The sequence below is a fragment of the Camelus dromedarius genome, unplaced genomic scaffold, assembly GCF_036321535.1.
Source record: "Camelus dromedarius isolate mCamDro1 unplaced genomic scaffold, mCamDro1.pat HAP1_SCAFFOLD_186, whole genome shotgun sequence".
NCBI lineage: Eukaryota > Metazoa > Chordata > Mammalia > Artiodactyla > Camelidae > Camelus > Camelus dromedarius.
This window is the reverse complement of record NW_026989854.1, coordinates 152,817-178,118: the sequence shown is the minus strand read 5'-3', so window position 1 is coordinate 178,118 and position 25,302 is coordinate 152,817. Positions and strand designations below refer to the sequence as shown.

At 40.2% G+C, this 25,302-nt stretch overlaps 1 long non-coding RNA gene across 2 annotated transcripts in view; it reads left to right on the top strand.

Moving 5' to 3' along the window:
* LOC135320953 (uncharacterized) overlaps window positions 1–21,391 on the top strand; it is a 50,486-nt gene extending 29,095 nt beyond the window's left edge. For both annotated transcript variants that reach the window (XR_010380321.1, XR_010380320.1), the window contains exons 4-7: window positions 6,503–6,600; window positions 10,343–10,586; window positions 13,206–13,329; window positions 19,936–21,391. This is a non-coding gene — a long non-coding RNA (uncharacterized LOC135320953). The remainder of the gene's footprint in view (window positions 1–6,502; window positions 6,601–10,342; window positions 10,587–13,205; window positions 13,330–19,935) is intronic.
* The last annotated feature ends 3,911 nt before the right edge of the window (window positions 21,392–25,302 follow it).

The following is a 25,302-nucleotide window of genomic DNA, read 5'->3' as shown; positions in this document are numbered from 1 at the left end:
CTTTCATTATCCAGGTAAAACTTGAGTCTTACTGATTTCATCTCTAAAAATGAAATATAAATATAAACTCTAAAATGGAAACTCTAAAACTTCATAGTTGTTGCTAATAAACACATAAAGCTCAACAAAGGAACACACAGTGGAGACCAGTTAGCTGCCGACACCTGTGAAACATTCTGTCCTGCACGGACTCTGCTGTCACTAGCGTCACTTCTGAAACCTAAGGCCAGCTCAGGCGTAGAGCTTTACAGCTTGGCCTCGTCAGGTACCCAGATCCCCAAGCTCAGACAATGGCAGGGAAACAGTTTACTGTTCACATATGCATTTTCAAAAAATAGTATTAAAATGAACACTGTACGTATTTTGTTGTTTGTTTGAAATCGTTAACAGAAAAGAAAAGAAAAAAAAAACAGGAAAAAAACCCATGCAATTACAAATAATGATTCTATGTCTGAAAATTATTTTTTTTAAATTATGTTTAGGATTTATTGACCAGTTAGGAGAAAAGTCATTTCATAGGTGTAATCCCTTGATTGACTTAACTTGTTTTTTTAATTAGGAAGAAGAGCGTGTTCCATTTACCACCTGGGGAAAGTGTATACATATAACCCTTTGTGCAAGTGCTCTTTTATGGGTAAGAACCTGCCACAGACTTTTTAAAATCTAATGTGAAATCTTGAGAAAACTGAAAATCAAGCTTGGAACTATGAAGTCTCATAGAGAAAAGTTTTTCCAGAGAACATCTGAGCCAATGCAGGGCGCCACTCTTGAGGTTCCACAGTCTCTTCTGCTCACAGTGCTTCCCCCAATTCTTTTCACCTCATTTGTTCAAATCAGATCATTGGTTTAGGATTCTCCAGGGTCTGATTAAGAGACCAGATGGAGGCATTAAGATTTCTAAAATTTTCCAAGAGTAACAACCAAGGTAAAATATCTAAGAATAACCTAAGAAAAGGATAGTAGGAACTATCATAAAATAAAAGTAAAAACTACTGAAAGATATAAAAGAAGCTTTAATCACATGATTCTAGATTAAAATATCATATCTCCAAAATATCAGAAGTTATAAAATTGATTTGGGGTTTATTGTGAATAAAATCATATTAGTAATATAATAATTAATAAGATAATGAGACTTTTAGTAGTTCAAGAATAGCCAGATTAGAAAATAGGACAGGAAGTCCAGATATGGGCTCTGATATCAATAATAATTTAATATAAGAGATGGAAGGCATTACAAATCAGGGAGATAAATAAAGGTTATTCAGTGAATGGAACACTCGTTAGCTAAGAAAAGAAAAGATTGAAATCATACAGTGAACCATATATTGTGATAAATTCCAGAAACATTTAAAAAGTAACACAATTAGAAAAAAACTAGAAATAAATATGGATGTTTACACAAACTCTAGATGGGCAGTAAGTTTCTGAGGAAAGTATACAAAGATTTCCATGCATCAGAAGCATCCTAATTTTAAACAAAACACCAGAGGATGTTATTTGTTTACAAATCCAACAAGGGGCTAATTCCTTCAATACATAGAGAGTTCAGATCACTTCAAAGGTAACATCAAAAAATCTCAGGAGCATAGAAGGCAGAGAAAAGGAACACACATTCACAAAGAAAAAATAGATGTCACACTCCAATGGTAATTCAGTGCACATCAAAATGAAGTAGTTTTCCACCTCTCAAGTGACACAGCTCTGTTTATGAGGATGAAATGCCAGTGATCACCAATCCCATGACTAGGTTACTGGATATTTTTTGTGAAGTATGGTTGATTTACAATGCTGTGTTAATTTCTAGTGTACTCCTCAAGCCTTCTTAGAAAGCAGTCTGGCAGTTGATATCAAGAGTCAAAAATATTCCTATGCTTTAATCCACTAATTCAGCTTTGAAAAACTTTTAATCAGGAAGAATTTCAAAATGGCAGGGAAAAGTCAGTATGGATGCAAGTCACAGACATACTTTTATATGTGTATATATATATATATATAATCTCAGCCAAAATATTCTTCCAACCCTTCACAAAGTAGAACAATACCCAGCCATGAAAAAGTGTGTCCATGAAAATTTTTTATGACATGTCAAAATGTTATGCTTACGATAGGCTTGAGAATAAAATTAATATATAAAATGATTTGTAATATACAAACAATGAACCCTTCTGAAGGAATTATGTCTATAGGTAGAAGCATTTTTCTTAATTTATTTTTTATTCATTTTCAGAGTTGGAGTCTTTTCATTGTAGGTGACAAAATCAATTTCCAATGTGTTTAAACAACACCCAAAAAATGGGGATGCATGGGATTTATTGGTTCCTGTAAATGAAAACCTCAGATCTGAGGTCTGGCTTCAGTCAAGGAGAGATACTGTAGCCCAGATGATGTCAAGGGCTGGTCTTGTCCTGTCTTCATTCTGTGTCCAATGATGTCTCAGCATGCTGCTTCTAGGCACTCAGCATCCCAGATCATCCATCCAAACCAAGAGAGGTCTCTTTTGGAAGCTTCCTCTCTTGATAGAGGAAGCTTATCATTCACATGGGCACAAGCACGTATCTCCTCACATAATAGTGGCTCTTACTGGGTTATTTGTCAATTCTCCAATCATGTGCGAGGCCAATACAATGACGGGTATTATTTGTCTTAAACCAACTGAGATCTACCTCTGGTGCTTCAGAAAGAGTGGGTTAATCGAGCTTAAATCACAGGACAAAAAACAAAAGGGAGGTTATTTATCCTAAAGCAAAATCTGGGTCCCCTTCTAAGACTGGGGACAGATCCAGGACAACAGTTCTGTCCACTACTGAGTACTTTCAAATTTTCTTTAATGAGCAAATGTTAAAGTTATGATCAGAAAATATGATAAATACGAAGAAACTTGAGGAAGGAGAATGGAAAGCTTTCCTGTTTCATAAGAAATATTGAACCCATTAAGTGCTTGGAAGAAAAATGGAAATGTGTCAAGTTTGTAAAAGTTCTGAAATGAATTACAATTAATTTCACAGACCATGTTGGAGACAGTGCTATACAGTTAGTGTGTCTTTTGGCTCTTTGAGTATTTCAATTCTTTCACTTAATAGTTGCTTCATTTGGGGAAATTGCATCATTTCCACGTGGCTCTATTTCCTCATCTGTAAAAGAGATATAATATTACCTTCCCAACAGGGTGATTGTGAGGATTTAGAAAAACAGACGTGTGCTGAAGCAATAGTAAGCATTTAAAGAGTCTTAACTATTACGATTACTTAATAAATAATTAAAAAATTATTATGCAGACTTTTTAAAAATGCATAGCATTTAAATGGCCTATATGTGCTGTACAAGTGGGAAAGGCTTTATATACCTTCTATAATACATTTTTCTCAGCCTTAACTAATTTTCACATTTAATCACACACACACCAAAAAGTTATTCCTTTCACAATCATGAAGAATTTCTGTGAAGAAAAGGATGATGAAAGAGAGTAGAGGAGAAAATAAAATGCTTTCTCTACAAACTGATGGCTTAAAAACTAAGAAAAACACCTTTTTAAGACTTTGGTCACCATATTCATAGCTAATACTTAGGTAGAGTTTTTCACATGCCTGTGGTTAATGTTCTAATTGTTTTCACAATTAGTAAATCATTGACTCATCACAATAGTCCTATAAATTGCTATTATTATCCCCCCATTATATGGGTGAGGAGATTGAAGCCCCTAGAAGATAAGAAATTTGCACAAGGCCCCACAGCTAGCATCGTAGCTGGGATCTAGATGCAGGAGTGTGGCTCCAGGAGGGGCTTGTAAACACTCCATCTGCTCTCCCTTGCAGGTGCAAGCCAGCCTCCCGCTGTTACTGTAAATAACATGATGTGGTTCACTTAGTCTTGAAATTCACATTCTTTGTAGCTTTCTCTCTGGGGCAGCCATCAGGAGCAGCCAGGGACCCTGAGTACATGCTTCTGGACTATGACCAAGAAGGTAGATGGAAGGAAAACAGTTTAAAAATGGGACCTTTAATGTGCATTCTTCAGTGGGCAGAAAAATACCTGCCTAGTGAGGAACTGAAGCCCTACCAGCCACGTGCAAATTATGCTTCAGACACTCCCGTTGTCCTTGGGTCCACACAGTCAGAACTACAATGGATCAGGGACATGAATCTTGTGCAAATGCAGGGAGTAGGAATACCTGCCATTTTAAGATCTCAAGGAGTATGAAAAGCATGTGAAGCTTTCATCAGCAGAGACCTGCTGTCACTTCCACTATTTCCCTCAGGGCATGTCCACAGCTTCACTTGTCCTATTAAGAATGAAGATGACAGCTAGCAACTGCTGACCCCTGAATCAGTGATAGGTTCTCCCTTGAAAGGAAGCATATCCCCTTCATGGGTTACAACTAGTTCATAACCTAAGTAATTCTATAGATGTAGAAGGGATACTTTCACTGGTTCTGCTATCACAAAATTGTCTCCAAAAGAACATGCCACCAGTTACTCCATTTTCAGCCATTTAATGATATACTTAACAGGCTTCCTTCTTTAGTGCAGTTTTAGGTTTACAGAAAAATTCACAGAAAGTGGAGTTCCCATATATTCCCTATGCCCTGCACACAGCTGCTCCTGCTGTCAGCATGTTATATTAGTGGATGCACTCATTCTTTTTGACATCCTTCATTCCTCCTCCCCTAAAATTTAACATGCCTGATATTCACGTCTCTTGTGGCATTTACATGCGATTTACATCACTTTTCACGTTTATGTGAGGTTTACAGCACGTGCATGTTTTCTGTTTAAGCGTGGATTGGGGGCAAGTTTTCTGTGTAAAAATACGATCATTAGTGAGCCTTATGCTGCTAGGTTTTTGGGTTGTCAGGTCTTGTTGACCATTGCTTCAGTTATTGGGATCATTGTCTACGGACTTTCAGTGTTCATTGTATTTTCAGCAGAACTTCCCTAGAACCTGAATGGAAGAGACCCAATCCAGAAGTACCTGACTGTGCAGGTGGGCCACGCCCATCACTGCTTCCCTCATCAGTTTTATCATCATCGTGACCCTGAACGCCATATATGAGAAAGTGGCAATCAAGATGACTGAGTCTGTTAAGCTCCTTCTGCAGCTGAGGTCATTTCTACACCAGTTTTAGAACCAGGTCAAAACAGAGACTTTATCTTTTAGGCACTTCAATTCCAGTACATTACAGTCTTTAGAAAACTTCAAGTGTAAACGTATTTTCTCTAGCCTATATGAGAAGTGAATTAGCTGCAGCTTTGCATTAGTAAAAGGGATAAAGAAAGCTTTAGAATGTCCAAGCTCTGTGTAAATATGTCAGTGCTTAATAATAATTTCAATTACATTAGATCATGTACCCTACTGTTGAAAGTAAATAGTCTCTCTATTGCAAATAAGTGGAAGAGGGTCGTGGTTCCAGTGGCAAATTTGCTTGTGCGTTACGGAGAGGACAAGTAATCACACTGTTTTGTGTCCTCCCCCCATGCTGTTCCTGTTAGTGTAGCTCCATTCTCATCAGCTGTGGCTTCTATAACAAATGTTTCTTCTCTCTGGCTTGTATCCCAGCCAGCAGCTTAGCGGCCCAAGTTAACTGCTTCCCACACACTGCATGTGGCTGGGTCATTCTCCCAGTTGTCTGCTCAGTGGTCATCTTCTGAAAACACTAAGACCAATTCAAATTTTGAACTAGGAGGATGTTTTATGTTCCCCAAAAGCTTCTAGCAAGTTGCCCCGTGTTTTGTTTGTTTTCTTCAATAGTCCTACCTTCCTGCTGTTCAGGGAGACAAGAGAATTTCATTTAGCAGGATGTTTAGAAGTAGCTTTCTTTCAACTTACACCTGACAGAGGACAGTTCTTGCCCATTGGATACTGTTGTGCTTATAAATTTTAAGGAACGGGTGACTTTTTTTTTTTTTTTTTGCCTTGTGTGATATTGCATTCATAGTGGGAGAAACTCTTACAACAGTGTGTACAGTTGGAATTAATATAGTAGCTATGTTAAGGAATTCAAAACAGCTTATATGGAAAAAAGTGTGAATTGTGTATATATATATATATAAATATATATACATATTTAGCGTGTTAACTCATGTGTCCGTGGCTTTGATTAGGGTCTCAAGGCTGTTCACAGTTTTACAGACTTAACTTTTCTTTATTCTAGCTGCAGAGATCCCAAGGACCAGACTGACTATGAGAACAACCTAGCCATGAAGGTGTTCTTCTTCCAGTTTGTCAACTACTACTCCTCGTGTTTCTACATCACATTTTTTAAGGGAAGATTTGTGACTTATCCTGGAGATCTGGTGTATTGGCTGTGAAAATACAGAAATGAAGACGTGTGAATACAGCTTTGTGTTCTGACAGTCTAACCTGTTTCAAGTTTTCTCTTAGTTGCCCAATGAAGAGTGTCTTTACTCTCTGTTCCTTAGATTTTTTTAGGCATAAAATAATGACTTTATTTCATGTTAGAGCTATCTAAAATTTAAATGAGATTTTCTGTCTAATATTCCAGTGTGACCCAGGTGGCTGTCTCCTTGAACTGATGATGCAGCTGACAATAATCATGGGAGGACAGTCCATCTGGAATAAGATACAAGAGGTGTTACTTCCGTGAGTAATAAGTCATGTGATCTTGGGGTGAGAACGGCCCACCCATCCAAGTAATTTTCCTGCATGCCCATCTCTAAAACAGGGGAGACTCTCTGCTTATTAAAGCTCTCCAGATAAGATGATCCAGCCAACAGTGTAAACATACCTCCTGTTTAATAATTATGTTTAAATTCCTCCCTTTTTATGTTTAAATTACATCCTCAAGTGCTATAGTTTCTGCTTATTAGCCCATCACTGGGGACTGACTGATCAGAGCCCGTTGAGAGATGGCCCTTTTTGGGGCCGTGAACTAATTTTCCCACAACTTCCCGCAACTTTCTCCTCCTTTTATACATGCATTTAAAAATCCATAACAGGAATTTGTTGAGTGCCTAGTATGTGTTAGTCACTGTATTAAATGCTGTACATATATGTGTGTGTGCGTGTGTTTGTGAGTAGAATTTAATCACCCAAACAATCCTTATTCTTATCTTCCTTTTCAAATGAAGATCCTGTGGCTTAAAGAAGGTAAATGATTTGCCCAAGTTCTCATTGCCAATAAGAGACCACTGTGGGACTCAGATGTAAGACCCTATCTCACGGAATCCATGTTCTTCTAAGAACAGAGACTCTCTTGGGGTCCTAAGGCAAAGGGTTACATAATGTTTTAAGAGACACTTGTCTAAAATAATAACTACAGAGGTTTTGACTTACTGTTCTCTTCCTAAAAATCAGAAAAGCAGATGTTAGCAAAGGTCACACTGTCCTTTCGATTTTCACATAAGCCCAATCCCATATCAAAGTGGACAGTCCAGTGTTATCTGCAATTTCTGAACATTTCAAGGAGCTTAGTGTATTCGCTTTCTGTTGTAACAAGTATCCCCAAATGACATGGTAGTAGGAAGAAAAAAGAAATAGTCTCCACTAAACAACACAAATTTAACCTTGTAGGGTTCTTGAACGCAGGAGCCTGCTGAAGTCAAAATATTGGCACGGCTGTTTCTGAAGGCCTCAGGGGAAACTGTATCTTTGACTTTTCTGGCTTCCAGAGGCCACCTACGTCTCTTGGCCTGTGACCTCTTTTCCTTCTTTCAAGGTCAGCATGGTTGTGTGACTCTGACTCTGATCCTGTGGTCAAATCTCCTCTCCTCTCTCCCCTCTTCTGTCTCCCTCTTCCTCATTTAACTACCCTGGTGATTACAATGGGCCCACCTCTATAATCCAGCTCATCTCTCTTAGAGTAGGCTGGTTAGCAACGTTAACCACAACTGCAACCATAGGCCCCCTTTGCCAGGGAATATTACCTCTTCCTATGTTCTGGGGATAAGGACATAGACATATTGGGGGGGGACATTTTTCTGCCCACCACACTAAGCTTTTTAAGATAATTTCTGGCTTTGAGTTTCTGTCCTCATGAAACTGTTGATCTCTCTTCTGTCTTGCCTTCCACAAAAGCATTCTGCTCCTGGCCAACCGAACTGCATTGCTCACCCCTCTCTGTGGTGTCCCCCAAAACCAATTACACAAGCAGATCTTACTGTTGTTTGGAGCATGGAGGAGAAACTCAAACAACTTGAATTTTGAAATAAAATCCTCCATCATTTTACAATCTTCCATGTCACTATAGAAAAATTACTTTTTAACTTCATTTTTTAATTTTTAAACTATTTTAAACTTTGTAACTTTTTTTAAACTTTACTTTTTTTCTTATCATCCTTCATTGTAAGCTCCAGAAACCTGCTATTCTGCCCACCGCATCCAAGTTCCCTTTCACTGTTTCTCCTCCCTTCCCTAACTTTCCTTCACTCTCCCTTATTACCAATTTTCTGTCCATTCTCTTTATAGGGCAGTTAAATTATTTTTTCTTTCCTTCTTTCTGTTTTTGCAGAGTGAACACATTTGTGTGTCAGTGTGTCCTTCCACATTTCTTCACAAGGTCTTCATCTTTCAGCTTCAGGATGGATTACTGTGGTCTGTCTCCAAACAAAGGCATTTCCCTTGTCCCCCAGCTCACCATGCCCCTCAAAAAAAAGATTCTGATCTTTGCTGTGAAATGAATCTTTTTTTTCCCTACTGTGCAGTAGACAACTCTTACCCTGAGCTCACAGTCAGATTTCTCCAGAGGAGTAAAAGTAGCTCATGTGCAAATAATACTACTTTTCTCTGTGAAAAGAAATAGATCAGATAGAGGAAATACTTAACTCAGATTACTCAAAAGCATTTCCTGAAGGAAATAGGTTAATTATTTAACACTAAATTTTGTTGAATCTGGTTATCAGTGAGCTATTTTTACCAATCAAGAAGGATATATTTCCTAAATTGGTACTGAGCAATTCATGTGAAATGAAACTTGCTCACATTAACTAGTTTAAAGTAAAGGATGCATTATAGTATCTGTGGTCTGTTTATACCTTCGCTTAAGTAAGCACATTGTTGTAGGTTCCAGTGAGCTGAACTTTGCCTACATGTATTTCTACTCTGGGCTAAAATATTTAGGGAAAATATTTTGAATTATGTTTCCCTTTTTTGAATACCAGAAATTCTGAATGGTAGCCAAGTTCGAGGGTGGCTTGTGTTTTCCTCACTGCCTCTTCCCTTTGTATAAGGTGCCAGTTTCCTTCTTAATTTTTCATATAAAATCCTAACATACTAAAGATCTATCAATTACTCTTGCTGCCCCAAAACTATACCCATCCTCAAAAATACATCGGAAGGGAAAAGAAAACTTATCAAAGTTAGTGACTATTTTCATGCTATTTAAATATGTCTAAAGGAACATAATGAAATGAATTTTACCATATCTCACCTGCCTCCACCCCCCAATCCCATGTGGGTTTGTTGAGTAGGATTCTGGGAGCAAATGAAGAAGGACAGTGATGCCGTGATCCAGGCTCTCTCTGGGGTCTCCCCAGCACTTGGATCGGCACTTGGTATAAAGTAGGTCTCAGTCCGAGCCAGCTGAGTGAGTGAGTGACTCACAGGCATCGAATGAGTAACATCAGTGAATTAACAGCATTCTTTGTAGGACTCAGAGAATAAGCTGAGTGCCCTATGGCCTTCCCAGCCTCCCGTACTATTTTGATGTTGGGGTCATTTCTGGGAATGTTATTCTGTACTTGACAAAAGTCTAGTACAATTCCAGGGTTAAGTAACTTGCCCTAGGGAAATTTTATGATAAAATATTAAGAAAAATGGTTAAATGCCCAACATGACATAGCACTGTCCTTTGGTGTTTAGATAATGTATGGCTGTAATTTTCTTACTTTATATGCTTTCTACATTTTCCACCGTGTGTACGCACTACTATATAGTAAGAAAATGCAAATATTTAAAAGAGAAAATCTCTCTTCTCCAGATATGATTTGGTTAGAGGATGAGTCAGATAGATATATTAAGAGAATCTTAAATACATGTGTCCATAATTCACTCTTTAAATCCAGGAACAGGAAACTCAGGAATGAAATAGATTAAGAGAATCAAAGATACTTGTATTCAAGATTAGCAAGTAGGAGTGTCCTCAAAATAAAAGGTGATTATCTATAATTCAGGGATTAAATGTGATAATGAACGTACAAAGACAACATGAAGTAGAAAATGCCACGTGGGAAGCACTGAGTAAAGGGCAATTTACCATGATTATGCCAATATGTGTGGTCAATTCCCAAGCAAATTATTGTGTAACCCCTGCTAGAGGGAGAAAGCTTCCAGCCTTGGCTGAAGAGTGGGGAGGATCCAGTGTCTGTATTTTTTAAAATGTCTACAGGTGTTTCTCATGTGCAAATTGGTATCCCTGCATGAGAACCATAAACCAACAGAAAACCCAAAAGACCGAGGACAATGATGGGTTGCCGACAGCCCAAGCTTTTCTGCCACAGAAGAGTGGTTCCAGTCAGGAAGACTGAGCAAGAGGCTCAGAGTCTTAGCTAAGGACAAGCAAGTCGGGACTTCTAATACGACCTAATGTCATCGACGGGGGAGGGCAGTTCAGCACAAGAAGGGAGCACCAGGTGAGTTAACATGGAAGTTACATCCTGGATCCAAACAGTGATGGATTTGGGTCCCGGAGGGTTAAAGCCCTGCTTCCGTTGGGCATGGACCGCATTCCACAAGAGGCTGAGACAGGAATTATGAGGCAGAGAAAAATTCCCCCAGGGGACTCCCGAGTCTGGGTGCCTGGAAGGGTGATGGACGAGCACGGTCCCAGCTCCACCCGCACCGCAGGGCTCCGAGTGGCTGTGGAGCTGTGCGCTCCCGGCCGGACCTCAGACCTGACTGCAGTGCTCCGGGCTGCGGCCTGGGGAGCGGCATCAGGAGCAGGCTGTCCCCGTCATTCTCGTAGGTGCTGCAGTGACCCCCACCCCGGTGGCCACGGCGTTCCCAAGCCAAGGGTCTAAGTGACTTCAACCTTATTTACAGGTGACCACAGCTGGTTAGCCTGTGCTGCTCAAAAAGAAGATCCCATATGGGGTTTTGATGTGTTAGGGGGTTTGCTAATACCTGGCCTGCTTTGAATCGTTTCATCTTGACAGCAGCCTGGGCAGTCGAAGTTTCACCTCCCAATTTTATTTCAACATTTTTTGTTGAAAGTATAGTTGGTGTACAATATTGTGTTAATTCTTGGTATACAGCATAGTGATTCACATATACATACATATATATATATATATATTCCTTGTCATATACTTTTCCACTATAGGCTATTAAAAGTTTTTGAATGTCGTTCCCTGTGCTATACAGTAGGATCTTGTTGTTTGAAACAAAAATTACTAAACAAAGTAACAAAGGAAGCAGACTAAACCTAGCCATGTATACGGCACAGTTGAGTTTATCTCAGGATTTAAATGTGGTTTTGAACTCCAGGATCTCTTTATCAACTTATCTTATGTAAAGTGCCTGTGGAACACTTCTCAGAAAAATGTTTAAAAATCATAAGATTTAGAGAATAAAGAAGGAAGATAATTATACTGAAAAGCAGGTATCAAAATATAGAAATGGGCATTTTGTGATACAGTAATATCTGAATTATTGGAAGGACGTGTTGAATAAGAGGATCCAGTGGTGGGTCTACTGACCGCAACATTCTGCCACAGCAGTGAGTGTAAATCAACTTCTGAGATCTGCAACAATTGCATTTTGAATGTAAATAAAGTTAAATAACAAATAAGCCATGAAGTGTGGATTCAGATTCAGGGGTATCACGAGTCCATATCCCCACCCCTTCACAGAGCTCCCTGCTCTTCCCCTAATATCATTGAAAGAATTGGGGAAAGTTTGTGAAGCGAAGGGCATGTTCCATTGCAAAGAAATCTCGTAGCAACCCTGGGAGCATGGCCAGGGAAAGGTTAACGCTGAGATCAGAGGCAGTGGGAAACCTAGCAGGGGAAGCTCTTTGCAAGTCACATCATATACTCTGTGTGTGTCCACGTGTGTGTGCATACAGACGTGTGGGCATGTATGATGTATACACCTGCCTTTCGTGTGAAGACGCCTCACTGTCCAAATTTGAAATCCATCCAAACGTGCAGTGCAGTCAGCCGAAGCTCCGCCAGACGCTAAGTTGTCTGTTGTTGCTCTGTCTCTTCTGCTGAACTCCACGAGTAAACCACGCGCCAGCTGTTGCTTTCAGGAACAACAGCTCTGTAGTCTACAGGTCCATGCCTTGTTTCACTGCCAACTCCGAATTCCTTTCAGGACAAATTGCCATTTGAAAAAGGGGGAAGCATTCAGTTGTCCCACAAGCCTCTGAGTGAGGAAAAAATTTAACCTTAGAGACAGCTCTGTGGGACAACATCCAGAAGGGTGCAGAGCACTGGGCTGCGAGTCGAGGCTGTTTCTTTCAAGCTCTGCACTGAATTTGAGGTGGCATGTCACTTCTTTGGCCCTTGATTTGTTCAGCTGAAGTTAGGGTCTTGGACCTGTTCGATCCAACGGTAGAGTATCACTTTTCTGATCAGTGATCCTCCATGGTTCCACAATTCCTTCAGAGGGAAAAATGAACATCCTCACGGCAGCCTCTAAGGCTCCACCCCCCAAAACCACCACTTATTTCCTATTCATTCTGGCCCACACCAGCCTCCATGCTGTCTGTCCAGCGTGAGGGACCTCAAGGCCTGTGATCACTCTTCCCTCTGCCCACACCTTTGTCTCCGTCTTTGCCTTATTCAAAGGTCACTTGCCCCATCCACACTCCTCCCTACCACACATTCCTCGCCCTCCTTTATTTTCCTCTGCAGCACTTATCACCAGCTCACCGACCCTGTATTTCTTTCTTTTACTTATTTTCTCTGACAATTTACAAACTGGAAATGCCATGGTGGATAATAGCAGAGAAATAGGGGGAAAAAACTAATGAGGGTAGGTATCTTCTAAAAGCTAAAGTGCCCACCTGAAAAGGAGGTAGGAGATAAAGTAGTAGTAGTCGTTACAATTTTGGTAAACACAAGGTACGTAGTCAGGACTAGTTTTCACAATACTTGAGTGTAGGTAGGCAGCAATAAAAAGAAATTTATCCTGAAAACAAGAAATTAAATTCTTGGGAAGATGATGTGTTCAGCTTGAAATGTCAGTAATACTTTTATGACCTTGGTCTGATAATATCTTGCTTTATAATTTGATCTGTTTGACAGCTGGGTCATGAATCTAATGATGCCACAGTTTCGGAAGCAGAACAGACCACCCCACGATGGGAATGGGACAACCATCTGTATCCAACGGGCAAACTGGGGTTATTTTATGAATACCCTGAAATGAGTAAGTCATCAGTGGGGATTTCTGTGCTGTCGGTTATACTAGAATATGCTTTGGGTCTCAGAAGCATCGGTTACCGAGCCAAACAAAGACCTAGCATACCGAAACGGATCCCGCTTTTCTCAATTAGATGCAATTATGCAGTCAGGCTTTCAAATAGGTTGCCTGTGTATATCTTTGTCAATATTTATGTTGTACAATGCTGAAGGTTTACTGCCAAGGAATGAAATGGAATACTCATTCAGGTAATTCTCCATCATTGATTCTCAGATCCTTCTGGTCATGTCGTCTAAGGATGAACTCAGAACCGTTACTAGATGTGACTCAGCACGGGCTGCAGCCCGTGTGGCACAGCTGTTGGCTGATATCCTTCTAAACAGAGTCATGTGAGCCCGCCAGCCTGTGCAGAAAGCCCGCAAGAGCATCCTGCCTCATGGCAGCAAGGGTCACAGGGTCACCCCTTCCACACCTCACACCTGCCTTTGACATTTTTCCTATTTCTTCTGGCCGATGGTTTCAGCCTGGTTCCTTGAGTCACCTCATGGCACATCACTGGCTTGAATTCAGGATGAATTTGCTGATCTGGAGTATTGGTAGAACACAGATCCCCTCCTTCTCCAATGTCTTTGTCCATTTCTGTAAATTTGCTTGGCCTTTGTTTCTCTTTGTTTGAACTTGGTTTTGAGCTCTCGGTTGCCTTTAAATTGTTGCATCTCAAAATAGATTTCCCTAGGAAACTTCAACTTTTCTATTATGCATGGCGCACTTTTATCTACTAGAAGGCTGATGATGTGCACGTTTTGTATCTGAGACCTTTGAGCTCACCACTGCCTTGAATTACTTTTTTTTTTTTAAGCTTAGGAGACAGGAAAGTATTTTTGTCAATAGGCTTTGCATTTATGCATGCCGGTTCATGTCTGCAAGACACCCCATTGGGCTTCCTGTTTATAAGTCTACAGAAAGAGGGAGTTTTCTTTTTCCTAAATTACATGCTATATATATAATAATTGCTTTTAAAATATATAATATACATAGAAACGCATCTGATTCCCTCGGTGAATGAAAGGTCATTTTGTGTCATCTTCAGTCAGCTATGCTTTGTGGCCTGGTGTCTGATTTGAGTTTCATCTTTGCTTTTGTTGTGCTTAGTGACCAGGTTCGATTAAGGGTGCAGCTCCTGTCCCTGGTGTAGAAATTATGTTCGTTTTTTCTGCTTATTTTCAAAAGGACTTTAATCCAATGACCTGTTATTCCAAAATGAGTCATAATTGTAAATATTTCTTATTGGGGCTATTATCAGCATTAATAATAACAACAACATTCTGAGGGCAGCATATCATTTGGTATTTTAACACACACGAAAAAAGCCTTGGAAAATAGTTATTGTTCTAGTTAAGTCAAATAAAGGTCATTGAAAGGAAAAGTTGCACGCTTTTGGGAGAAATGGATAGGACTTTTAGAACTTTATAGTCTCATTAAAATACTAATTAAATAATTCAGCCTAACTCTACCCTACATAACAGGATGGAGTAACAGCTATTCTAGAGAGATTGTTCAGATTTATTCGTTTTCGTATTCTCTAAATAATCCCTAACGAATTAGAAATTTCAATCCATTTTTGAGAGTAGGCAGTCTGTTATTCTGTATTCAACGCTGGAGTGAAACTTATTTTGTGTTCTTTTCGTTCATGGGAGATAGGATTTCCAAGTGCTTTTTGAATTATTTTTGTTCCTCTCAAATAAAGTGCCTTTGGTGGTGATCTCCTGACCTCAGTTTCCTCCTCCCAGTTTTCCCCATGATCATTAATGACACCCCACCTGCCTTTTTAGTTAGGCCTCTTAGCTGCTGAAGGGGAACAGCTTCTGACAGATGACCCTGGAGCCCTCCACCCTTGCTTCTTTAGGCCTCGCACCCTGCCACCATCCCTAGTCTCCTTCGCCAGAAGTATCTTTCTCTGCTTTTCTGCCTGGAAGGGCTCTTGCCAAGCCTTGGCAGCAAACCCTCAACTTTTTAGAGATTTTCTGCTCTCCTTTCTAAGCATGAATTGCAGTTGATTCTTGTCTTGATGGTGCGTGATCATGTCTGTGTCCATTGCGCTCCCCGGCTGGACTGATCCTGTCGGAGGCAATAGTCAGGCTTTTCATCTTCCCGTGCATGTCTGAAGCACCACAGCCTGGACCCTGGTTCTCATACGTGTTTAAGTGACTTGAGCTTGGAGTTTCAATGCACTCACATACAACTGTTAGATGAGTTGGCGGTAACATTGCCCCCAAGGCCCCCACAAGTTTCTATAGGGCATATGTTTTTTTCTGAGTGAAATTTCTCTTTTATTTGTTCTAGTGATTTCCCCACTGTCCTTTGAGATTATTGGAGTAACCCTGAGTTATTAACCACAATAGCTCACCCCCAGAAGCAAAAGATCCTGCTGTTTGAGAACTCAGACACGGGACATAAGAGAAATAATCTATCAGTCTTAAAATCTGGAAGCCATAAGATACCGTTTTGTACTTAGAGCACCCACAGCACAAACACCAGTCTCTCAAGAACTTGGCGCTGCCTTCCCAGAGGGCGGGTGCCGTAAGTGAAATGCAGTAAGTGATGAAGTGAGAGCTCTTCGTCTCTGGTACTGACTTTTCCATCCTTGCTGTGTTAACTTGATCTTCCCTTCATTTATTATGTTCTCTATTTAATTTACTGCATTTAATATCAGTTGTTCTTCAACATCTCCTTGCACCCGCCCCCTCCATTCCCTCTCTCTCCAGTGCTCTCCCACCCACGCCTCTCCTGCGCTCTCCAGGACCGCCTTTCTCCCCCACGCCCTTACCTCTGTTCTGTCTGCTCACCACCTGCATTGACATTTCCTTAACTCCGCAGAATGAACTTTCCAAAATGGCAGCTGAGTTACTGGGGGGGATTGTAGACTTCTCATCTCTTTACTGATTCATTCGTTTATCTATCCAACAAACACTGAGCACCTGCTATGCCAAACACTGTATCAACTGCTGGGGAGACCAAGACAGGTAAGACATGGTGTCTGCACTCTGCAGGGCAGGCGAGACTTGGCGAGTAGTTGATGGATTGCTAAGCAGGTGAACACACATTGGACTTCATAGAGCTGGAAATATTTGAACTGAATTTTGAAAGGTGAAAGGAAGTTAGCTCTCTAATGTGTGGTAGAGGGAGTGGACACTTCATGCAGAGAGGTAGAGACATATAAGAGTACACGGCATGAAGCGGCTTGGCCAGACTGAAGAACAACAAGTAGGGTTAGAACAAAGTATCCACAGGTGGGAATATCAGGTGCACAAGGCCTCTGTCACAATGGGTCTTGTGTGCTTAGACTTGAATGTATCCTTAAAGAAACAGCGCTATATTGGAATATAAGTAAGCAAGAGAATTGCATAATGATTATGTTAAAGAAGATCTGGTTATACTGGCAGCAGAATGGAAAATAATATTTTTGGGAGGAGGTCCATATTTTGGTGGGAAAGGATATTTCGGGGGCCACTCCAGGTAATCCAGACAAGTGGCACATGCCTGCAGAGAGGCCCTGGGCAGAGGGATAGAGACGTGGGCGGCAGAAGTGGTGACTGCTGCAGAGGGGACTGCAGGGCCGCGGCGGCGGGCCACAGAGCTGCTGAGGTGACTTTCCAGTGACCCATCTGGAGAGCGGATCTGCAGGGGGAGTGTAAGGGGAGGAGATGGTTTCCAGGAGATTGTTCTGTGTGTGGCATTTTGATTGCAAAGTGTCTATGGGACATCTGAGGAGTGATGCCCGTTGTTAAGCTGGATTCAACAGTCAGGAGCTCAGAGGAGCTGCGGGTGAGGCCGTGGGGGCGATTCATTCCTGCCAAGTGAAGGATTGAGGACGAGGCCCTGGGGAAAAGGGCCATGTACATGGCACATGGGAGAAGAGAAATCCAGCAAGAGAAAGAATAATATCAGAGCAGTTGGGAGAAACTAGTTGAGGCAACACAGAGAAGGCTGTAACTTGGCTTCAGAGGGATTTGAACACTGACTAAAAGGAGCATAGTGAGAAAGGGTGTGTGTGTGGGGCAAAAAAGCAAGAGCTAAAACCCAGCTTTAATTGCCAAGACTGGGGAAAAGGCAGAGGAGGACTATACTTAGGTAGACTTTAAAAAACAGATCTGTGTGTATCTGTGTGTGTGCATATGTGCACACACAATTTTCTGTCTGGGCTTTTTAAATTTATTTAAGTAAAACAAAAATTAAGGGGGGAAAATATTCCACTGAGAGGAAAATATTTGTCCACGGCAAAAGCTAACTGGTAATCAAATAAATAGGAGCTGGAAGTGCCGACTAGTTTGAAACACGCAGCCACCGACAGTGCAACTCCTGTCTCAGTGCTGCGATGAGGGCCGTGGGGGATGCAGGGCTCTGAGCCCTGGAGAAGTCTTCAGCGCAGGTACTTCTCCAAGAAACTGGACTTTAAAGGGAAGAAGAAAGTGTAGAAAGTATCAGAGAGCAACACAGGACCGTGAGAGAGGGTTGGGCGAGGGTTAGTTTTGTTTTACAGTGGGCGTTTCTGGCCTTGCTGAGTTGCTGGGCCTTTGCTCTTTTTGGTCTTTGCTCCAAAAGCTTTTTAGAAAGTTCTTCTCGCTTGAAAATCTGAACAGATTAAATCATGTTGGGTTATTTCTGGTGTTTTATTTTTTAATTAAAAAATTATCTGGAATTTATTTTAATGTCATAAATGAGGACACTGTACCAGGTCTTCCAATGATTTAGCTAATTACTGCAGTACTTGAATCCACTGATTTGAAGTGTCAGTTTTATAATATTACTAAAATCTCACAAATATCCACGTCTATTCTTGAAATGTAATCTATTTCATTCATACTCTCAGTGCACTATTTCTATAATGTTTCCATGAACATAGATTAATACCTCCTAGAGTTGGTCCTGTTTTATCCTTTTCCAGAATGTCTCTAATACTACAAATTCAAACATCCCTCCTCATTATTTTATTTGTATATATGGGTATATTTCTGGAATACATTTAGGATCACCTTTCAGATTTTTTTCTTAAATCCATTTGGGAATATTAACTAAATTTGCATTCAGATACTAAATTTATTTTGGAGAAAAAATGTTCTATGTCCCCCAAATTTGAGTCTGCCCACTGAAGAGGGTGGTGCATTCTACTGTTCATTCAATCATCTTTTTTTTTTCTTTTTTTAAATCATTTATCAGAATCTTCTTAATATTTTTCATTAATTTATTTCTGAATAGTCTGTGCCTGCTTTGTCATTATAAAATGATATCTTTTCTGGGTTTTGATCTGGGTTGATTGCTAATAAACTCATAATTTCTGGCTTCTCTTGAATAAGAAGGAGATCTGACACTGTGAGGCCCTATTTCCAATATGGTGATGGTGAGCATTGCGTTTCCTTAGGATGTCCACTTGCCAATTTGCCAGTGGCTGCACCCACTCCAAGCATTTCTGCTACTTACCTGCCCCCGTAGGCAGATGAGCTCATGTAGGGTTAGGTGGGTTATGGACACAGATACTGACATCAATGCTGCCACGCTGCTGACGCTGTGGCGTCACTAACTCTGGTTCTTGCTCTCTGACCTCCCTGAATATGACAGCTCCTTTTGGGCTGTGGACCTACTGCATCTTTCCAGCACTGTCGGCTTTTCTGCAACACACGCCTGCCTCTCAGGTCAGAAGCAAATGTCAGCTCCTCCTACCCATCCACCCCATTCACGGTCTTGCCGTTCCTGGCCAGAGTGGTCCCTACCCCTTGACTGAGCAGTAACACTAAAGGGACTATAAATTTGCCTCTCATCCACTGTCTTAGTTACATACCTGTGCTAGTTTACTTTAAAGGTCTGCCAGTTAGGAGGGGAGGGTCTAAAAGTCTTTTAGATCTCTGACCTTATCATTTCTAACCACTCCCCCACCCTATGGAACAGCTTACCACAGATCTCTGCTGCCCCATCTGTAGCATTGCCCTGTAAATTACACACAGAGAGAAAAGAACTTCTAAGCCACCACCATAACTTTGACTTCCTGTGACCACACAGACCATAGAAATATCAAGATAAAAATTCCTGAAGAAGAATATTTTGCTTAGGAAGACACTTTAATTGCATACCTTTCTGTGACTTGTAATAACTTCATAGACCCTCTGAATGTGCTGCACTCACTTTCCCAGACTCAAGGGAGCTTGCTCACTTGCCTATATTCAGTGTATTTCCTCCAACATTCTCTATGCATAGCTTTCCCAAAGGTACATTTCTTATTTCTATTTAAATTGTTAGATACATCCACAATATTCTTTTTTTAATCCTCAAATACAAATCATCTTCCAAGATTGTATTATTTCAACACTGAGAGTGAATAATATGCTTCAAGATTCCCAAGTTTATTATGAGCAAATAATTATGGTTGGTTGAAGATTTTTAAGTATGTTATTCCTACTAAGTGTATATATGTGAAAGAAACAGGTTGTAATGAGTCTTCTTCCCAGAGATTTTATATTTGCCTTTTGTTTGGATTCTTTCACTGTTGAACATTATTATTACCATGAACTTCTTTTCTCTTTGGGATTTAGTTCACCATTTTCCCCTCTCTCTTTACAGGAGTAAAAGAATTTATGTTGTCCTTCCATCCATCCACCACTCCATGTTTTGTGTCCATTCCTTCAACAGGTATTCAGTTTGGGTTCACCACAGTATATGTGGCCTCTTTCCAGTGGCCCCTCTGTTGGCTCTGGAGAACAATATATTGGAAATCAGAGTGGGTACGTGGAACCTTGACTACCCAGTATAGATGCATTGTGCCAGAAAGCCCAGAACATCGCAGCATGGCAGCCCACCATGCAAGGAACTGCAATTCTGGCTTTGGTGGACCAATGTGAATAAAAAGGCTTCATTGGGTGAAGACTTAGAAAAGTCCAAAAATGCATTGGTGTTGTTTCCTAAGGAATCTAGTGTTGGGTACTGTTTAATATGAGAGGGAGATGCTAACACTATCATCGTTATAAACAACATAGTTGTTGTAACTGTAATTGTTATTATTTTTAATATATTTTCTTTATAATTATTATTTGTGACTTACAAGACCCTTACAGAGGCAGTTGTTAAGGAGCGTGGCCGTTATACTGTTGCTGAAGTGTTAATTCAGTAGAAGCATGGTAATAGCATTAATAAGTACTCACTCTTTTGATCCTCACATTGACTATAAAGGTCACCCAGCAGTGCTTGTATAATGGAGATAGAAATCTATCCGTTTAAGTGTTTGTAGAACTTAAAATAAGAGCAGACATTCCACCGCATTTGACCATATATTCCAGACTATCAGTTTAAAATAGGAACTACCTGATGAGGCCATAGAAACACTTTGTGCATCCCCAATCATTCACTACCTTCCTGGTCCCCTGGGGCAGCGGTTCTTCCAGAAGGTGGCCCCATCTCTCCTCCCCACCCCACTCTTGGCCTTTGATAACAACTGTTGGTCATTAGCTAAGCATCCTCATGTCCTGCATGTGTCTGAGCTGTGAGGGAACAGAACTCAGCTGTTTACAAACTGTATTGACTATGACCAGTATGAACAGCCTCTCTCCTTCCCTGCCCACAACCCCACAGTGCAACACGGGGCTCACAACCACAGCGATTCCCATGCCAGCCCATCAGGGAACCTTCTTCCCTAGAAATATTCTTACAACCAGAGATGTTTCCTCCCTTACTTCACTGCCAGTTTCACTCCCAGGTTACAGTCCCCAACAAAAGGCTATCCCAGTTTGAATTTCTTAATCAAGTCTCATTGACCCTGAGTACCTGGCTTTTTCCTATGAGCACTCATAGAAATAGAACAGGGCCAGGCAGTGGCTGTGGGCCAGGTTCCTGGGTGAGGGGACTTGCTGGGAGCTTCAGGTTCTGTAGCCTGGCCCGAGCTGAGCTCCCAGCACGGCGTCTTCCCATCTGCATTATTTCGGGCCAGGCTTCAACAGTTCAGAGTTTCATTTTATCATCTGCAAACAGAATAATCCCCTGCTGCAGATTTTAAGACTGTTATGTACCACAAAGGGTTCTTAGGGAATTCAGTGAGTCAATGCATGGAAGTCACACAACCTGGTCCTCAGGGAATGTTAGTTATCTTCATTATGCACCATCGATAAAATTGGCTCACAGACTTGGCCAGGTATCAAAGCTACAGGCACAAGAATTTGACAGTGTGTTACTGTCTGGATCATAGTCACAATTTTACACAGTAAAACAAACTACCTGGGACCACCCAGCTGTCAGCCCACCTGACTCCCCACCCCAGGATCCCTCAATTTATCTGATTTGCTTGCTACCCCTACTTTTTGGAGAAAGTTGGCAAATCACACACAGTCAGTGACTGCTAGGTTATGTCCATTCCCATTCACTCAAATTGCCCCATTTTCAGTATCCACTGTGCTGCAAAACATAGACTAATGTTCAGAAATATGACAGCAAGGCCTTTCCCGTTCCACAGTCAGAGAACTAAGAATCTGTCATGTTTAATATGCCATGTGACACTAAGCAAAGCAGGAAAACAGGCTTCTGTGCTTTAAGAAAGTTTTTAACAATGACGTTTGAAACTAAAAGTGTTTTTGTTTGGCCTTCAGCTAACCAGAAAATTCAATTGACTCCTATTACCCATTACTCAGGTGTCCTGGTTTGATTGTATTAGGCACTTTTTCCTCATCCCCCCAGCATGGCTTTGCTCCATCAGCACAGATGGAGTGTCTCCAAGGCTGCTCCGTGTGCATAGGCGTGTGTATGCACACATGTGCACCCACTGATTGGTGCCACTGATTCACATCCAGGAGTTGTTCTGTCTTATAACTCAAGCACTGCTTTATTATATCCTAGAAAACTGCTTTTAGATCATTGATTGAACTATAGACCATCCTTTTGCCCACATTAGAAAGTGACATCTTCCAAGACACAGGTCCTGTGTGCTTGTATTTATGTATAAGTAAGAATTAAATATGTATGTCATCCCCTCACATATTTAATTTGTGCCTTCCCAATTGAATGTGCACAGTAAAGGCTAACTTCCCATAACAGGAGAACTTTTAGGAAGTAAGAAGAAGGAATTAGCCACCATGGAGAAGACAGGATATCAAGCAGGAGTTTGGTATAAAGTCATTTATTCTAAAGCTGCTCTGGCTCAATAAATAAGTGGAATTGACATTGTTGTATCATGCCAGAGCATCTGCTATTGAAGACTGATTTTAATTTACTTTGATATAAGTGGAAAATTGTGTCAGAACAGCATGGGAAATGAAGAACACTGCATCTATCTGTACTCCTGAAGTGTGTTTCAGAGCTGCTCAATTTTGAGGAAAATTATCTTGTCTGGAGACAATAGAATTATTTTCATTGTTGGAATTTTTGTAGCTCCCAGAAGCACATCTGCAGGTGATTGTGTAAAAGTCTAGAGTTGACTTAAATAGCAGTAAATTTTAGCCTATTGAAATCAGGAGATGTGAAATATTTTTGCCTACCACCACCACCGCCACCACCACCACCAGGCAAGCACTTGTACACCCAGAGAGATTTCACATCAGAGGGAATGACAAAGCTGGTTCTGTTACTGAGGCCAAACTTGTTCTCCTCACTGCACAACAGTTATAAATAAATAAATCAGGAGACAAGGTTTTGGGGCAAGGAATAGTAACTTTATTCAGAAAGCTGGCAGACCAAGAAGATGGGGGACTAATGTCCTGGAGAATCATCTTTCCCAAGTCAGAATTAAGGCTCCTTTTGAACTAAAAAGGGGAGGGGGTGTGGTTGGTTGTGAAACTTCTTGCTGCCGGGATTCTTTGTTCTTGCAGCCATCCATGTGGCTCAGGCTATTGTGTCCCTGTAAGCCTCCAACAAAACAAAGGTTATTCTCTATTTTGCAACTTGCCATCTCTGCATAAGTGCAGAAGTGCTAACATCCTTAAAGGTCAGAGCCCCGAGAATAGGCTTTCCTGTAGGTTTTAGGCTAAAGGCAACGTTGTTTTACAAAAGGTGCAAAGCCAGCAAGATTAAGCCTGGAAAACAGGGCACAGTGCTTCAAACTGAAGGAACAGATCCAATATGGCGTCAGATTTGTTCTCAATTACAGTTTTAGTTAGGGGAAGTTTTGCAGCAGAAAATCCCCTCAGTTGTTTTTCTTGCTTTGCCTGAGATCTTGTTTGCTGGCTTGTGGTCTCATGGTGTCAAAACCGTATGTTCAGATGAATACTATTAAAATCATATGGTGCACAAAACATACCTATTCTGCTTCAAAAAAATGACTGAAACATTTAGCTTTGTTTATTCCCATAGAATTTGGATTGAATCTATTCTCGACTTTCTTCTTCTTCAAACCAGTTTTTTACTGGAGGATTTAAAGCCCAAATTAAAGAATTTTGGAGAAGACTCATGTAATTTATAAGACGTTTACATCCGAATTTAAGACTGACTCATATTTGTACTTTTAATCAAGGAACACAATAAACTTTGTTAGTCAATCATTTATGACGTTTTAAACTTTGTCCATGTAATCTTTTGGAAGTTGAGAGGCTTAGACAATTGATATAACAAAACAGGTATCATTGCTTAACTGTGTGAATGAAAGAATCCCAGTATAGTTTCCTGAAAGTATATTTTATTAAAAATAATAATGAATTCTTGCTCTCTAATAAAGCAACAGACAGAAGCACATACTGAGTGTTTAAAATAAATAATACTGCGGGAAAAATTATCTAAGCAACTCAAGATAGTATAGAGAAAAAAGGATGAACTTGAAGGAAAATACATATTGTGCAATTAATATCTTATTTTTAAGAAGCAAATGATAAAAAAAAACCAATTTTTAAATGATTTATCGAAAAAGGATTTATATAAAGCCAACTTATTTTCATAAGTATTACATAAAACAGGGCTATCTAAATCTATATTATTAAAGAATAAAATATATGAAATATATCTCCAAGGTTAGATTTTCATAATATTATAATTTTTGAAAATATAACTTACATATACATATTCAAGAAGCTCTTCAGATAAACACAGTAACCTAGTATACAGTTATACCTATTCCACATAAAAAATGAAAAGGCAAAGATAATGCCCTTGCTTACGAACTGCCACTGGACTTCTGGATATTCCTTTAGATTAAAGACCAAAAGCAAATAACTAGTCTACTTTGAAGCGGTCGCTCAAGATTTTAAGATATTCACTATCTATATCCAGTTACAGGAAAAACTTAAGTTTTCTGAAGTTTAAAAAAAAGAAATCAACTGCTGAAAACGAAATTCTGTAATGTCTCATGGCCATAACTATAAAGGCTCTAAATTAATGCTCCCTTAACTGTTTTTTTACAAGCACAGGTAATGATCATCACTTTCAAATTCCATTTATGCTAGATGAACGAACGTCTCCCCACATGCTCAATTCTGAGAGTTAAGTGTGTGTGAAAGCCGTCAGTCACCTACCTTATTGAGAAAACACAGTTTCATTTAAGTGGGAAACAACACTACATACATACATATGGGGAGGAACAAGTTCCAACTGGGAATTAAAGTGAAAACTGCAGGAACTTAAAATCGGCAGAGGAAACATACTGAGAATCCAGAGTAAGTGTTTTAACTGCAAACAATTTCCCTTAAGCTAGATGAACGAATGTCTTTCCACATGATCAATTCTGAGATATAAGTGTGAGTGAAAAAGTCAATCACGTAGCTTGTTGGGAACACAGCTTCTTTTCAGTGGGAAACTACACTACATACATATATATGGGGAGGTTCTAGCTCCAAATCTGTTTTACAGTAAAAACTGCATGAACTTTCAACAGGCACTAGGAAACATACTGAAACCAGAGTAAGTGATTCTACTGAAACTCACTACATTTGAGCTAGATGAACGAATATCTCTCCACATGCTATGGTCTGAGATATAAGTGTGAGTGAAAGAAGACATTCACTTAGCTCGTTAGGAAAACAA